Source organism: Notamacropus eugenii, chromosome 5 (genome assembly GCF_028372415.1).
Source record: "Notamacropus eugenii isolate mMacEug1 chromosome 5, mMacEug1.pri_v2, whole genome shotgun sequence".
In the NCBI taxonomy this organism is placed as follows: Eukaryota; Metazoa; Chordata; class Mammalia; order Diprotodontia; family Macropodidae; genus Notamacropus; species Notamacropus eugenii.
The window spans coordinates 63,148,968-63,167,229 of NC_092876.1; the positions used below are offsets into that span (position 1 = coordinate 63,148,968).

The window sequence follows — 18,262 nt, forward strand, 5'->3', positions numbered from 1 at the left end:
ATGGAAAGTGGCAAGTGCTCTGGAGACAGAGTCCTTCTGTGGGGGAAAGGCAGGGGTTCTCTAGCTGCTGGTCTGACCTTGTGGAACAGGAGTTGACGGGGACCTTGTTCATGTTTATATTCACAAACAGGACCTTGGTTCCTCACGTGAAAGGAGGCTTAGCAAACAAAAGATTGAGGTACAAAACAAGACTCCCTTGCTTATCGATAAGAGGGCAAGAAGGGGGCTTCAGGAACCTGATCGGTTTCCCATTTGTGAGACTATTTTTCCATTTAAGGTTAAATTGGAAATAGCTGTAAAATGATGTGATGCAGTAGAGAGAGCCTAGGACTCAAGCAGGGTGGGTTCAAGTCCTGACAGTCACTAACATGCTATTTTACCTTAGTCAAATCCCTTCTGCTTTATGGGCCTCCACTTCTTAGTCTGATAAGATGGCAGGAAACACCTGCCATCCTTTGGGTGGGATGAGAAGCAAATAACAAACAGGTGGAAAGAGAACACAGGATGTCAGTGGTCAGATATAGCCATGGACCTGAAGGGTGAAGAGGGCTCCTTCGAAGCCCCACAGCTCTGGGGAAGGCAGATCTTCAGGGGGCAGGGAAACGTGGGAGGAAAGTACCAGGAGTGCAGTATGCTGGAAGATGCTGTGTGTGGACTAGAGACCTCACACACCTGGAAATCCAACCTCCACTTTCTAGTTTGCTGACTAGCAGTTAATTAGCTTCTCTCGGACTTAGTTTTTACCTCTTGAAAATTAGGAGGGGAATCTCAGATGATCTCTCCGATCCCTTCCAACTTTAACATTATGTGTTCTAACTTTGTATGTTCTAAGGGCCCTCCCACCTCTAACATGACAAAACAGGAAGATGATAAATGTTGGAGAAGATGTGGGAGAGTTGGAACACTAATGCATTGTTGGTGGAGCTGTGAGCTGATCCAACCATTCTGGAGAGGTCCCTCACGCCTCTGATATTCTGTGTTCCAGGATCTTTCTGCCTCAAACATTCTATGTTCTGAGGGCCCTTCCACTTCTGATATTCTGTGTTGTAAGGGTCTTCCGACCTCAAACATTCTATACGGCAAGGACCCTCCCACTTTTTTTTGTTTTTTTCTAAATTAATTTGTTTTCAGTTTTTTACCATCACTTTCATAAGTCTTAGGTTGTCTCCCTCTCCCTTCCCCTGCTCTCCCCAAGACAGCATGCAATCTTATATGGGTTCTACACATACGTTTTTGTTACACACATTTTCATATTATTCATGTTGCATAGAAAAATTAAAATGAATGGGAGAAACCATGAGAAAAACCCAGACAAAACAAAATATAACACAAGAGAAAATATTCTGCTTCATTCTGTGTTCCGGTTCCACAGTTCTTTCTCTGGATGTAGATTGCATTTTTTACCTCAAGATTCCTTTGGGAATGTTTTAGGTCCTTGCATTGCTGTGATGGGCTAAGTCTACCAGAAAAATTTCTGGTTCTGCTCCTTTCACTCAGCACCAGTTCATATAAGTCCTTCCAGGACTTTCTGAAGTCTTCCTGTTCATTATTCCTTATAGCACAATAGTATTCCATTATATATCACAACTTGTTCAGCCATTCCCCAGTTGTTGGGCATTCCCTTGATTTCCAGTTCTTGGTCACCACAAAAAGAGCTGCTATAAATATTTTTGTACATGTGGGACCTTTTCCCATTTTTATGATCTTTTTGGGATATAACTCTAGAAGTGATATTGCTGGGTCAGCGGGTATGCACATTTTTATAGCCCTTTGGGCATAGTTCCAAATTGCTCTCCAGAATGGTTGGATCAGCTTACAGCTCCACCAACAATGCATTAGTGTTCCAGCTCTCCTACATCTTCTCCAACATTTATCATCTTCCTGTTTTGTCATGTTAGCCAATCTGATAGGTGTGATGGGGTACCTCAGAGTTGTTCTGATTTGTGTCTCTCTAATCAATAGTGATTCAGAGCATTTTTTTGTATGACTATAGATAGCTTTAATTTCTTCCTCTCCCTGTTCATATCCTTTGACCATTTATCAGTTGGATAATGACTTGTATTCCTGTACATTTGACTCAGCCTCCTGCTTCTGATATTCTGTGTTCTAAGGTCCCTCATATCTCTTGATGTTCTAAGGGTCTTCCCCCCTCAAACATTCTATATTCTAAGGGCCCTCTCAGCTCTAACATACTACATCCTAATAATACCCTTTCTTTCTCTGACAACTTTTGTTCTAGGCCCCCTTCCAGCTTTGATGTTCTATGTTCTAATGTCTTTCCCATTTCTAAAACTCCATGTTCCAAGAATCCTTTCCAGTTCTGACATCCCCGGATTGTCTGATTCTAATAGGGCATTATTCCCTTCCTATTTTCTCTTCTCTGGCTTCCCATCTCCAGGGAGCTGGATCTCAGCAGTTGCCTATGATGGCTGTGGGATGATCTGTAAGGGCAATGGGCAAAGAGAGAGAAGGTGGTTCTACTTTCAGGTCTTCTTATCGCCCAGGCAGGTAAACCACAAGGGACTTGCAGACAAGATAGGATGCTGGTAAGGATTTGGATTGAGCTCTTTCTTTTTCTCCTTCTTGCTTATAGCACCGTTCTTGGTTTCATTCAAAAAAAGTTTAAAAAAGAGAAAAATAAAAGCTCGGATTGCTCCTTTATCCCAGCATGTTGCTGCCTCTGATGGACAGAGCAGGTTGCTGCCTCTCCCACTGTCGTCCTGCAGGGCTGTCATCCCTCCTCCTGGCTATGGCTGCCTCAGACCTCTACAGGCCAAGGCCTTGTCTTGGCATCACTTGAAGACTCTGGTCTGGATGCTAAAATACCTCCCATGATAAAATAGTGGTCCTTCATAGAATCAAGACAGATCTTAGAACATGGCATGTGAGAGCTGGAAAGCAGTGCAGAACACAGAATATCAGAGCCGAGAGGGACCTTAGAGCAGAATTTTAGAGCAGGAAGACATCTCAGAACATAGAGTATCCGAGTGGGAAAGGGTCTCGGAACATTAAATGTTAGAACTAGAAGAAAGAAAGAATGTTCTAGAAGGAATCAAAATGTTTGTGTTTTGTATCTGAACTGTCAGGGTCATTGGACTCTTGAACATAAGGACATCGAACATTAAAATAGAATTCTAGAGCTAGAAGCATCCCCAGAGACCTTCTAGACCCAAACCCTCATTTCATTGAGAAGGCTCTTAAGTCCTAGGGAAGGGACTTCTCTGCTGCTGTGCAGCTCTTTCCTCCCCATTTAGTCCCATTTTACAGATGACAAAGACTGCAAGTTTCTGCCCAGAGGACAGAAGGGGTTTGCTCCAGGCCACACAGCTACTAAACAGCCAAGCTGGGACTGGAACCCAAGTGTCTTGACCCTATTTCAAGCCCTTTCTCCACTGTAACAGGTTTCATGAATTCTTTTCCATTTCTCATAAAACCGTTGGGGCCATTTACAAGAAAATGATTCAGTTTGAGGATTTGCCAACCTCTGCCTGCCCCCTCTCCAGTCTCCCTATAATGTGCAATATGAAGGCAACCTTTGGGTTAAATAATACCCTCTGGGCTCTCTTTTTAAATATAGGTAGCACTGAGAGTGTACTAATGTGTTAGTGTGAATTGGTCTATTAAGACAGCTCTCCATGAGGGAGACATGGCACAAAACTTCCTGCTTGAGGTGGGCAGGGATCCAGGACATCAATGCCTCTCCTGACCACTTGTGCTAAGAAAGGGTCTTTTCCCCTTCCTTCCCTCCTGAGCCCTCTACTACAGTGCCTATCAAGGCAGTGGTGCTGCAGCCCTGCCTCTGATGGAGGCACCAACTTCCTACAGCCTCAGACACAAGATCACTTTTCTTTAGGCAGGCAAGAAAGAAAAGGTTGGCCCTCAGACTGTAAATCCTAGCCTCTCCCAGCTTATCTCTTCCTCAGCCTCCCCAAGGGAGATTTTCTCTCCAGGCACACAGACTAATACTCATCAGTGCTCAGTCTCCTTCCCTTAAATATATTCTTTCTCTCCCTCTCCCTCTCTCCCCCCTACTTCTCTTCTCCCTACCCTCTTCTCTGTCCCTTCCTCCCTCTCTCTCTTTCCTTCCCTCTCTGTCCCTCCCTCTCTGTCCCTCCCTCTATTCCTCCTTCTCTTTCCTTCTCTGTCTCCCTCTCTACCTCTCACTCTGTTTTTATCCCTCTCCTCTCCTTTTCTCTCTCACCTTGTCTCTTTCTCTCCCTCCCTTCCCCCTCTTTCCTCTCTCCATGTCTCCTCTTGTCTCTCTCTCCTTCCCTTCCTTCATCCTATAACTCTTTCCCCTGCAGCTCTTCCTCCCCCCTCCTTTATCTTCCCTCATTCTCCCTTTCTCTTTTCATTATGACTTTCATCCCCTCCCCCAATTTTAACCCTTTTCTATTCTCCCATCCTCTCTTTCCATTTCTTCCTGCATCACTTTCATTGGTCAGAACCCCTTGTTACCCAGCCATAAATGGACTCTTTCTCTGCTGTTTGGAAGAAAAAAGGACATGCAGTTGCTAATCTTCAAAGTTGAAAGGAATTTTTTTCTCCTCAATTTCTGGTAGAGTATAAGGTCCTTGGGGTCAGGGACTATTTTTTCTTTTTTGGTTCTTCACATGGAAGATGCTTAATAAGTGCTAGCTATTTTTATGAATAACTGGTTATCAAATTGTTGACCAAATCCAAGACTTCTATTGCATTGCCAAGAGATGGAGAATTTGAAGTCTTTACCTAAGCCTCTCACTTTGCTTTTAACCCATGGAGTCAGTTTTCCTGTTCTGAGCCTGTTCTTCATCCTGAGATATGCCTGCATCTGACTAGCCTCTCTGACAGTACTCTCTAAGAACAATTTATCACAGTTATTTCTGAAAGAGCCCTGGACCCAAAGTCCAGGAGATCTGGGTCTGGGTCCTATATCAACCAACGAACTTTGTAAGTAGGAGCTCTTATTATTGGGCATTTTAAAATGAGCATTAATGATCATGGAAGTTACTCACATTTCCATAATGCTTTATTCACGTAACACAAACCAGTGAAGTAGTTCTAATATACTTACCCCATTTTAAAGATGAGAAAACTACGATTTAAAGGTAAAAGAATTATTGTCAATGTCAAGATTTGAAACTGGGTCTTCTAATTTCACATTCAGGACCCTTTCCAATGTATCCATTTTTTCTGGTCTTTTTCCTTCCATGCACTCTGTGGTCCACCTACAAAAGGCTTCTTGCCTTCCATCATCTCTGTCCACTCCATTGCACTGTCTGTGACCATGCCTGTAGCGCCACTCCATCATCTCTGCCTTTTAACAGGCTGTGGTTTCCTTTAGTACTTAGTTCAAATGACATCTGTAGGAGAGCTTTCACAGGTCCTCTAGCTCCTAGAGCCTTCCCCTCTAAGATGAAGCTCCTTTTTCCTTTTCTCCCTCCTGTTTACAACTCCCTTCCTGCCTTCCCTCAAAAAAAAAAAAATGAAAGGTTTCTATCTACTCTGTATATATCTTGTATGTACCTAGTAATTTACGTGTTCTTTTCCCTGTTGGATCTTGAGGCCAAATCTGTTTTTTGCTTTTTCTTCACATCCCCAGTGCTTAACATGCTGTCCGACACATAGCAGGTGCTTCATAAATGCTTGCTTGTCAATTAACACCCGATGTTAATAATAATAACTGACTTTTCTGTTGTACTTTGAAGTTTAAAATGTACTTATAGATTGCCTCATTTGATCCTCATAACAATCCCAGCAAAGATGGCAGTGCTAGTATTTATGTCCATTTTACAGATGGAGAAACTGGGACACAGAAAAATAAAATGACTGGCTCTGGGTCACATAACCACTAAGTGGCTAATGCAGGATTTGAACCCAGGTCCTCTGCCTTCTCCTAGTCCAGTGCTCTTTCCTCTGAGATGGAAAGATTGGTTAGATCTGAAGGTTGATGATGGGTAGACTGATTGACCTGTCTTGCTCTGTGGTTCCCCTTAAGCTTGACCTGTTCTCAAGAGCCCTGGTGAAGACCTGAGGAGATATTCCTCCAAGTCCTACCTTTGAATGTTCCAAAACAGTAGAAAAGGAAGAAAGCTTTGCTATGCTCTTCCAGTGGAACTCCAGGGTATAAGAGGAAACCATTTCCTCTTGTTAAATTCTTCCCTTCCTTGCCCAGAGCACTTTACAGCTCATAAAGTGTGGCATCTTCCCTTATTGTGTTCATCCTTCATTTTGGAAGAGGACCATGACATCAGAGAAATGATGACATGACTTGCACTTGACTTTGTTTTGAGTGAGGGAGGGTTGTGCAAGGTCACCAACCTCACTCTCTCCTCCTGAGCCATTTGGAAGCAGTGACCAGATATTCATCAGGATGACTGGAAATGACCCAGGATGCAATGGGAGACCTTGGCCATTTAGGCTAAGGCCTTTTCAGGTACTTACTTGAAGTGCGGTAGTGCCCATGCAGTGAATTGGCATCTTTAAGAAGTAGTCAGGAGATGGCCCCTTTAAATAGAAAAGATTAAATAAATAAATAAATCAAGCTGGGAGGGGCCTCAGGACCCTCAGGGTTGTTGTTTCGAGAAATAGTTGGTATTGACGTTCACTGTAAGCCAGGAGGGTCCAAAAAATAGCCCTTGAGTGGAGCTAGGGCAGGGATTCGTTATTCAATCTATGGACTTTAGAGTGCCCTAGGTATAAGGTTTTAGGAAAGACAAGAAAGAGAGAAAAAAAGGAAGGAAGGGAGGGAGGGAGGAAGGGAAGGAAGAGAAAGGAGCCAGTGAACCTTCCCAATATTTTGACAGAAGCAGAGCAAGCACTGTTAATTGCATTTTGAACACACAACTGGGACCCAAACCAGGTGTCCTGGCTATAGAACCCTTCGACACAGCTATGCTATTGCTAGACCTTTACCCAAAAGAAATTAAAGAAAGAGGAAAAGGTCCTCTACATACAAAAATGTTTATAATAGCCCTTTTTTTGTGGTGGTGAAAAAATGGAAACTAAGGGAACGCTTATCCCTCAGGGAATGGTTGAACACATTCTGGTCTATGAAGGTGATGGAATACTATTGTGCTGTAAGAAATGAGGAAATGGATGATTTTCAAGAGACATGGAAAGACATCCATGGACTGATGCAGAATGAAGTGAGCAGAAGAATAATTTATACCGTAACATCAATATTATTTTCTAAAATGAACAATATGGAGGACTTTTCTAAACCAATATAAAGAGTGACATGAGCAGAATGAGGAGCTAAAATGACAAGACTATAGAAACAAACACATTTGAAAGCCATGAGAACTCTGATCAATACAATGACCATCCATGACTCCCCAGGATAGATGATGAAATCTGCTATCCATTATAGAGAGATGATAGATTTAAGGCACAGAATGAGACACATATTTCTTGTATACAGCCACTGAGGGCATTTGATTTGCTTGAGTATGCCTATTTGTTACAAAAGAATTTTGTTTTTTTCCCTAGTAGGGTGGAAGAAAAAATAGATTCCTGTTAATTTTTTTTAAATCAAGAGAGGAGGAGGGGAGGTTGCTACAGATGTAAAACATTCCGTACACTTTCAGATGAGTTTTATTTTTAACTGTTTTACTTTGGTACAGGAGATCTCTCCTTTGGTGGCAGTCATCTGTAAATGCTTTTAATATGAAAAATACATCAATAACTTTACATAAAATAATCTGATAATATATTCTGTCTTCCACACCTGTGCCCCATCCCCTGCCCTGCAAAGGAGTGGGGCAGGGGAGGGTATGTTCTCATTTTTTTTTCCTGGACCATGATTGTTCTTCACAATTTTGCAACATTCCTTTTTTATTATTGTTATTTTAGTGTGGCCCTTTCCTTCTTCATTATGGTAGCCATTGTGTATTTTATTTTCTTGGCTCTACTTTCCTCCCTTTGCATCAGTTCATGTTAGTCTTCTCATATTTCTCTATAGTCATTATCTTTGTCATATAGCAGAGGGGGCTGAAAAGAGAAAAAAACTAGAGTCTAGTGTAGTCGCATAGCTGATGTAATACAGCTTGGCAGGTGGGATGGTAATCTAGATATATGGGAGTGGGGCTTGAGACTAAGAAGTCATCCTTTTACTGGATGAGCATGCTGGGTTTATGTCCTTGTGGTGCTATAGAAGATAAACTGAGAATGGGGAGCATTGCCTTCATTTTGCGGTTGAACAGAGTTGAATTATAAAATGTGATAGTTAGGAAGGCCCTTAGAACACAGGATGTCAGAGCTGGGAGGGGCTTTAGAACACAGGATGTCAGAGCTGGGAGGGCCTTAGAACATAGGATGTCAGAACTGGGAGGGCTCTTAGAACCCAGAATGTCAGAGCTGGGAGGGGCTTTAGAACACAGTATGTCAGAGCTGGGAGGGGCTTTAGAACACAGACTGTCAGAGCTGGGAGGGCCCTTAGAACCCAGAGTGTCAAAGCCAGAAGGAATTTTGAAACATAGACTAATAGAAACGAAGGGCACCTTAGAAAACTGAATTCCAGATCGGCTCTGAAATCATAAGGATGTCATAGTTGTGAGGCACTTTGCAAATACACTCTCATTTGTTCCTCCACAATAATCCTGTAACATAGGTATTGTTATCATCCCCACTTTGCAGATGAGAAAACTGAGGGTCAGAGAGGAAAAGTGACCTGGTCACATAGCTAGGAAGTATCTGAGGCCAGATTTGAACATGCTTGGCTCCAGCACTCCTGGCTTGGTCCCTCTCTCTGCTGTACCTTATTACAGCACATGCCAGAGCTGGACAAAGACTAGCAGTTACTTAATCTCCTGACTCTGAGTCTGGTCCCTAGGTCCTTCTCCTACGCCACCCTTCCTCACTGCTGAGGCCCAGTCTCCTGCTTAAGTCCCTGCTTTTTCATTCTTACCTACTTTATCTTCTCCTCCCCCTTTTCCTTATCATTTCCTTCATCTTCCTTATCCTCATCCTGATAGGATCCCTCTGTACCCAAGGAAACCCGAGGGTGTGTAAACAGGTGTGCTCCTGCCCTATTTGAGAGAAGAGGGGCCATCCATCTTCACCCATTTACAAGCAAGGTGAACTTACAGACATCCTACATTCTGAAGAGAAACCTCCCTCAGGAAAGAAAAAAAAGACCAGGGGCGGGGGAGAAGGAAGGGAAGGAGGGTGGGATGTCAGAAGCCCTGCTGCAAGACTCTGAGGATTGCCAAGGAAACTGAGCCTCCCCCCTGACCCCAGGCTAGGCCACAGATGGGGGCTTCCTTCTGGGCCCTGCCCAGAGGTCCCTGGAGAAGCCTGTGCTCCCTTCTCAGGCAGGTGCTTGCCTCCACCCCTGCTTTCACAGGGCAAGGATAAAGACAGGGAGTGTTGACTGCAGCATCGGCAGCAGCGGAGGCCGATGCTGCTAACAGGCTGGAAATATCTTTTGTCAAAGCTTTGAGATGCCTCCAACCTCCTTTAATTAAAGACAATTACTGCTTTCAGCCCCTCTTCACAGCTCAGCTCCGTTGTTTGCAAACACACAGCTGCGGGAGTCTTTGTGCCCCCTCCCTCCCAGAGTCCCATTTCCCCAGAGACACACAGAGGTTTCTTTATTATTGGCGTGGTTGCTGCTACGCCCGCACCAGGAGAAGCCACAAGCCGCAGCAGTGAAGGATGGGAACCTGCCCTCTCCATGAAGGGGAGATAGCAGCCCCTCTGTTGCTGAAAGAGAAGAGGAAGGTCCCTCTCACCCCCAGGGTCCCACAGCTCAGAGAATAGCTCTCAGCATGAGGCCTGTTTGGCTAATTTGCCCATTGAGTGTGGGGCATTCCAGTCCATCCTCCAGGGGCCTGGCTGACCAGCGCCCCCCTTTTATCCAAGTCCTACCTCTGCAGGCCCACTCTGTGGAGGTCCCTGGACCAGACTGGGGCCTCACAGGCTCTCGACCCAACTTTCACCTAGAAGGATGGGGCAGTCCCCACCGGGAGGCACTTCTGGAAGGTCTACCATCCATCAGGGTCATGGCTTCCCTGGCCTCCATCTAGGATAAAGGGTGGCATGATTGCTGAGTCACCCAAAGTGGGGCCTTCTCAGCCCCTATGTCCTCCTCATCATCTGTATTACAGTCCTCTTTGCCATCCCCATCAGAGACCCTCTGGAGTCCAAGAACCCAGATTCAGATACTACTTCTGTTACTTCCTGTCTATGTGACTATGGGTAATTCCCTTTACCTCTATGGATCTATGGGGTAGGACTAAAAAATTTCCAAGGTCCCTTCCAGTTCCAGCTTCATAACTGGCTATTATCTGCGTCTTCGTCATCCTCATCTCCCCATCACCATCATCATTTCCCTCATTGCTTAGCATAGCACTCTGCACCGTGAATTTCCTGAATGAACAAGTGATCATTTCATCCTCATTCTCATCCCTGTCTTCTTCCTCATCTTCCTCCTCCATCTTCCGCAGCAGTTGTGTGGTGTAATAGGTAGAACATCTAGATGGCAGGTGGCAGAATTGTGGCTTGGATCCTGCCTCTTCTACTTTACCAGCTTTTTGGTGATGGGCAATCTCTCTGAGTTTATTTCCTCATCTGTAAAATGGGAGTAGTAATACTTTTAGAACCTGCCTCTTAGAGTTATTATGAGGATCAAATGAGATAATGTAGGTATTTGTTGTTCATTCATTTCAATCATGTCTTCATGACCCCATTTGGGGTTTTCTTGGCAAAGATCCTGGAGTGGTTGGCCATTTCCTTCTCCAGCTCATTTTACAGATGGGGAAACTGAAGCAAACTGGGTTAGTGACTTGCCCAGGATCACACAGCTAGGAAGTATCTGAGGCCAAATTTGAACTCAGTCTTCTTGACTCTAGATCTGGCACTCTATCCTCTGTGCCACCTAGCTGCTTATTATATCTCCAAAGACTTTTCCAGCAACGAAGCCTACAATCTTACAATTACAAGATTGCTAAATCTGATCTGTTCTTGTCATTCAAAGCCTTCCATACTCAGGCTGTACCCTACTTTTCCAAAAGGGAACAAAGTCAAGCTAGTCTCCCTATTCCCACCTCTCTCCCCTTGCTCATGCTGTGCCTGTTGCCTGGGATGTCCTCCCTGCCTCCTTCTCTCTCCCTTTCTAAGCTCTCTCTGTCCTCCAGAAGCCCTGCCTGATGACTTCAGCCCACATCAATAGCCCCCCTTTCAAACTTCGTGTGCATTTACTATTTGGAGCACCCACTATACACCTCATCGTGCACTGTGCTGTTCCCTAATTCCCCAGCCAAATATAGCATTTCGTTCTATCAGGTCATAAGACTGATATATAAAATAATGTCAGGAGCAGTAATTGGTTCATATGTATACATCTTGTTTCCCCAACTAGATCATAAATTCTTTGTGGGTAAAAGGATGATGCTTCAGTTTAACAGAGAATGACGGTTTTGGATTCCTGATCTAGGCTCTGTTACTTACCTGTTGGGTGCTCAATGACTTCACCTTAGTCATTTTACTCCTTGAAGCTTCCATTTTCTCACCTGCAAAAGGAGGGGGAAGATGAGGGTTCCCCATTTCCATCTCAGCAGTGTCTGGTGAAAAGAACAATGGGTCAGAAGTCAGGAGTTATAATCCCATTACCTCAACCACTAACTAGCTCAGTAGTTATTTGGGCAAGTTACAAGGCCTCAGCACGTCTCAGTTTCCTTATCTGTAAAATGAAAGGGCTGCATTGGATGTTCCCTTCTAACACTAGGAAAATGTATATAAAACCAGCATATATATGTATATATATACACACATTAATACAATGAAGCAGATGTACCAATCTCTGTTTTCCACATTAGCCTCAGGTAGCTGGAGTACCCAAGTTCCCAAGTTTAGTAATTTCTGTGGGAATCAGGGAGGAGGCACACCCAAGACTTTAAGGTTGGTAAGGTCTCCATTCCAAAAGAGTGATTATCATCACAGAATCACAGGATTTGGTATCGAAAAGGGACAGTGGAGAGACCATTAGATCTAAAGGCAGAGAGAACTGGGTTCAAAGCCTGGCTTTGCCACTCACCACCTGTGTGAACTTTGACAAGTCACTGCATTCATTCATTCATTCATTAGTCATTCATCTATCCATCCACCCATTCATTTATTCATTAGTCATTATTTCTCCATCCATTCATTTATTAATCCATTCATCCATTTCTTCATTCAATCCCCCATCCATACATTTAATAAGCATTTGTTAAGAGCTTATTATGTACCAAACACTGATTTAGGCACTAGAAATACAAAGAAGAAAATAAAAAAAAGGGGGATTACAAATGAGTATGCCTTCAACCATGTGCTTCTGTGATTAGCTTTATGGATTAGATTCTTCTCCTTTTTTTTTTTTTTTTTTGATAGTCCAGACCTTTGATTTCATCAGTGTGGAGACTCCACTTACCAATGCAGATATTATCAACTCACCTGTAACTTACAGTTTTAAGGGTTGACCAGAACATTGACTGCTTAAGGGTCACCTAACCAGTGTCAACCCAGGTCTTCCTGACACCAGTGCTAACCCTTTATCCACTGTCACATTGCCTTTCAACTTCTATTGTTTACCATTGGTTGAAGAGGCGGGCTATATGATGATTTAACTTTCACAAGGTATTACCAATGTCCCCGATTGCATTTGCATATTTATTGATACAATTTATTTTGATACAACAACTGCTGCCCAACAAACTCCCAAATAAGTTATTGGCCTATAATTCTGCCTACTGGCATTTATTAAATGTCTATCCTGTGTTGGGTGCTGGGCATACAAAGATAGAAATGAAATGAAATACAATTTTAAGAACTGAATCCCAACAAAACAATTGTTGAGTTGTTAACAGAAAGGAAGGTTAGCAAATCACACTTTGGCCATACTATGATCCTCAAATTCATATCATCCATCCATCTATGATACCATAGTCCTCATATTTATGCCATCCATCCATCCATGGTACCATAGTCCTCATATCCATCTCATCTATCCATCCATGGTACCATAGTCTTCAAATTCACTATTGTGTTTGATCACAGTTTTATTTCTTCCTCATTTTGCCTTTATCTGAGCTATTATGGTCATTGTATACGTTGTCCTATAGACCCACCTTTCCTCAATTTGCATCACTTCTTTCATCTTCCTAGGCTTCCCTCAATTCTTCATACTCATCATATAGGCTAGCAATATTCCATTACTTTCCAGACACCAATATGTAGTTGACTACTATCTCTTACTCACTAAATAAATGGCCTTTTCTCAGACTCCATCTTCTCTCAGTGATCTCATCTGCTTCAATGGGTTTAGTTACACAGATGATTACCAAATAGATTCCTCAGTCCCTTGTCTCTGTCCTTGAGCTCCACCCCAACATTGCCACTTGTCTATTAGACCTAGATGACCCATCAGCTTCTCAATCTCTGCATGTTGAAAGTGGAACCCATTATTCTACCACCTTCCCCAGTAGCTACTCATCCTCTGGACTTAGCCAATTTTTTTTAATAATTCCACCATCATTCCAGTCATTGAGGCCAATATGGCCTCTACTAGTCTAGAAAACAAGTTTTTCCTGGACCTAGCTTTCCTTATAATAGGTTGTTGGCTCCATATAGGACCCCTTTACCTGTCTGGAACACCCCATATCTGGAATCTTCCTTGCTGGAAACATTCCCTCCCTAGAGGCTCCTAGCCTGTGACATCGGGATAGAAAGCCAAAAGGAAGACCCCCCTCAAGACCACTGCTGTTCCCATGGGAGGGCAGGGAGTGACTTAGTTTGGAAGGTGTTAGCTGCTGTAGGAGCTGAGAAGTGGTTAATCCTGTAGAGTCCTTCCCTTATTCTCTGTGCCAATGCCTCCTCCTCCATGTTCCCATCCTTGGGTGTCTCAGGTTTAGCCACATAGTCTTCCTTTTGTGTGAGTTAAAGCATGCCAAATAAAGGTTTTCAGCATCAGATATCTGGTCTAATTCTTTCGCAAAGCCCCCTTTAAATCCTAGAGCATTAACTACTGCATCAGACTGAAACAAAACCTCAGAGTCATCCTTGACACTTCTCCCCTCCCCCACATTCAATCAGCTGCCAAGTCTTGTCTGGAACCTCCATAACATTGCTTACATTCACCTCTCCTCTCCACTTATGTAGCCACTACCTTGAACTCTTGCAACAACCTTCTGATTGATCAGTCTTCCTGTTACCAATCTCTTCCCCGTTAAAACCCACACAATTGCTTTTTTGTTTTGGTTTGGTTTGGTTTTGAGGCTGGTTCTCCTTATCTTGCCATGTTGGAGTACAGTGGCCACTCAACCTGATCCCACTGGCTAATTCACAAGAAAGCCTTGACTGACTTTGTTTCCAACCTGTACCAGTTTGCCTCTCCTTTGACAATCCAGTGGCCCCCAATTCTCAGGTCTCATCATATAAGTTCAGGACTTGGAACCTGGTCCACTTGGGCAGAATGCCACTCAGAACTCCCAAATGCAAGCCATCCACCAGCCTCAGCTTCTCCTTTATCAGGGATTACTAGTATGCACAAATCAGTCAGTCAAAAAGGAAAGAATCAAGCTTTTATTAAGCACTTTCTGTATACCTAGCATTGTGCCAAGTGCTGGGAAAAACATCCAAATAGAAAGATAATTCTTGCCCTGAAGGAGCCTGCATTCTAAGGGAAAAAGACAGTGTATATAAGCAGGCTAAAAAGAGGGGTAGAGGGAGACCAAGGTTCCCAGCTCTGATGCCATAGAGGAAGTCAGGTATGCAGGCTGGAGAGGAATGAGACCTGGCTGACCTGGGAACCCTCCTGCAATGGAGCTTCTGGGAGAACCATCCAATCAGAAGTAGAGGCTGCCGGGGATGAGAGTGCTGCCAACGTGGGAATCTCAGGACTTCAGAAGGTCTAAGAGCTGGAGCATGATAAAGGAGGTCCACCATACCTAGGCAAAATAATCTTTCCACAAAATCTTCCGTGGCTGTCTCTTGCCTCTAGAAAAAAGAAAAGCATCTCACCATGGTGTTGAACAATCTGGATCCAACCTACCTCTCCAGGCTTTTCTTCATTTTAGTTTCCTTCATATACTTTATATTCCAGGCCCTGACCTTAGCATTCCATCTGTTTCTCCCTTCTCCACCCTTACCTCTTAGAATCCTTAGGTTCCTTCTAGTCCTAACTCTATTGTCACCTCCCAAGCAGAGCCTTTTTTGATCCAATCTCCGCTTCCCCACCCAATAATTGTTCATTTTCTTCTTTTTTTAATATCTCTATCATATACCCCTCCACTCTGAAGTATGTAAGTTCCTTGAGGGCAGACCATTTCTTTGTCTTTCTTTCCTCCCTTTCTCAGCTGAATTCCTAGGGAAAAAAAAAAAGCTGTCTACATTCATTATTTCCACTTTCTCACCTCCCATTTGCAATCCAGCTTCCATCTGCTCTCTCTGAGGTCACCACTGATTTGTTAAATCCAGTGACCTTTTCTCAGTATTCATCTTTTTTGACAGTTCTACAGTATTTGACCCTGTGAACACCCTGCCTTTTTCTGTATATTTTCTCCTCCCTGGGTTTTTGTGATGCTGCTTTGCCTTGTTTCTTCTTTTCTACCTGTTTGACAAGTTCCTCAGTCTTTTTCTGGTTTATCAATCATGTCCTGATCCCTATACACAAGTGTGCCCAGGGCTGTGTATTGGGCCCTTTTCTCATCTTTGTCTATTGCATTCTCTCTGGTGATTTCATCAGTTTCCTTAGTCTCAGTTATGGTCTCTATGCAGATGACTCCAAATCTACATATCCAGCTGTCCACTCTGTCCTAAGTTCTTGACCTCCCTCACCAGTTGTCTGCTAGATATTTCCACTTGAATGTCCAAGAGGCATCTCAAATTCAGCAAGCCTAAAACAGAATTCCCCCAAATCTGCCCTCCTTCCTAACTTCTCTGTTTCTGTCATGAACACAACCATGCTTTCAGTGGAAGAACCTTGGAATCATCCTGATGTCTTCACTCTCCTTCATTCCCGATATCTGATCTGCTGCCAGATCTTGCTTCTGCTTCACTCTCTCTGCTTCACTCTCATGTTAGTCTTCTGTCCACTAATACCACAGCCACTTTCTCTTTTGGCCAGCAACCCTGAGGGTCTTCCCCTCCCAGTTTGATTTTTTTTTAATTAAAGGGGCAATCCCTTGACTCACTTTTTGAAGAGGTCTATTCATTGAATGGGCATTACCTTACTCAGAGTTAGAACCTCAAAAGACCTTAGCCTAAAAGGGCCAGGGTCTCCTATTGCATCCTGGGTCATCTCCAGTCCTCTTGATGAATATCAGGCTACTGGACCCAGATGTCTCTGGAGAAGAAAATGAGGCTGGTAACCTTGCACAGCCCTCTATCACCTAAATCCAAGTCAACTACAAGTCATGTCATCATCTCCCTGATGTCATGGTCCTCTTCAAGAAAGAAGGACACACACAACCAGCCGTAACCTCAACCACCTAGTTCAAGCCCTCATCACTTCTTCCCCTGACCTAATTTGTCTCTCTGCATCCCACTTCTCCTCACCTTCAATCCATCTAGCATGTGGCTGCCAAAATCTTCCTAAGGCATAGATCTGCCCATATTAATCCCTGACTTAAGAAGTTTCAGTGGTTTCCTTTGACCTCTAGGATGAAATATGGACAAATGCTTCTTCTTGGCATTTAAATCCTTTCCTGATCTGACTCCAATTTATCTTTTCAGGATGATCATACATCCCCTTACAGCCAGACAAGAACCAGTAAACACCTAGTAAGTGCCCATTACATCCTAGATATTATGCTAAGTGGGGGAAGGGCTACAAAGAAACAAGAAAGATTTCCTGCTGTCAGAGGGCTTACAGTCTAAGAACATGCAAACAACTATGTACGGACAAGCTATAAATAGGATAATGTTGAAATAATCAACAGAAAGAAGACACAACATTAAAGGTAAAGCATCATCTGGAATACCCTATGTAAACTGTTTTAAGTTTTCCCTCTGCCTTTCTTGCCAACCAAGTGGTAAATAAAAACGATCAAGCATTTTTTTAAAAAAAAGAATTAAAGACAATTGGAAAATGATTCCTGTAGAAGGTAGAATTTTAGATGAGGCTTGAAGGAAGCCAAATGGACTTACTAATTATTCCCCATACACAGCATCCCACCACTAGCCCTTGTCCCTTTAAAGGAGCTGTCTCCCCTGCCTGAAGTATTCTGTTTATTTTCTCTCCAATTTCTTCCTCTGTAAAATGAAAATAATAACAACACCTACCTCCCAAGGTTGTTGTGAGGATAAAATGAGATAATAGAAGTAAAATGCTTGGCAAACCATAAAGTGTCATCTATTATTGTTACAATGTTTATTGTTACTTGCTTTTTGGAATTCCTAGCTCTCTTCAGGGCTCAAGATTCAAGTGCTGCCTTCAGAAGAGATTATTTTTCAGATTTTTCCAGTTGTTAGTACTATCTCCACCCAAATTACTTTGTATTTATTATCTTTTTCATTTTATTCCCCATACACATATGCATATATTATATTTGCTTCTCTGTAAACATATTGTCTTCTCTCAGTAAAATATGCACTCCTCGAGGGCAAGGTTTTTCTTTATATCCCTAGGACCTAGGACAGCTCCTGGCCTATAGTAGACACTGCTTGCGGACAGATTGGTTGATTGGTTTCTATCCTCCAATCTAGGGCATAATGTTTGGTACATTGTTGACCCTTAATACTGTTATTTGAATTGTATGGAGCACATTCAGCACAAGCTGCAGTGGGAAGTGAGATAATGGAGGAAGACAACTTAGTTACCCATTAACTCGAGTCCTATCCTTGTGCCTTGTACCAGTGTCTAGTTCCTGTGGGTGGTCAGGAGAGTGAAAAGACTGGAAATCATGCAATCCTCAATTTTGTAGTCCCTTTCTAACCACCAATTCTATGTCATACTACCCTGGCTCTGACCATTATTCCTATCACCTAAGTGGTGGCTAAGAGATACAGTACACAAAGGGCGAGAAGATCTATGTTCAAATCCAGAACTCATATACTCACCAGCTACATCCCCCTGGACAGGTCAGTTAAACCTCTGTCTGCCTCAGTTTTCTCAACTGTAAAATAGGGACAGTAACAGCATCTACTTCACAGGGTTGTTGTGGGCATCAAACAAAATAATGTTTGTAAAGAGCTCAGCACAATACCTTTAACCTAATAAGTACTTAATAAATACTTGCTTCTTTCCTTGCCATCCCCCTGGCAATCACTGTGGGCCCTGAAAAGCGACTTTTTGCTTTATCTT

General features: G+C 43.2%; 1 protein-coding gene across 2 annotated transcripts in view; it reads left to right on the forward strand.

Annotated features, from left to right (window-relative positions):
* Positions 1-18,262, forward strand: part of EPHB2 (EPH receptor B2) — a 267,407-nt gene that overhangs the window by 105,555 nt on the left and 143,590 nt on the right. The window lies entirely within an intron of this gene.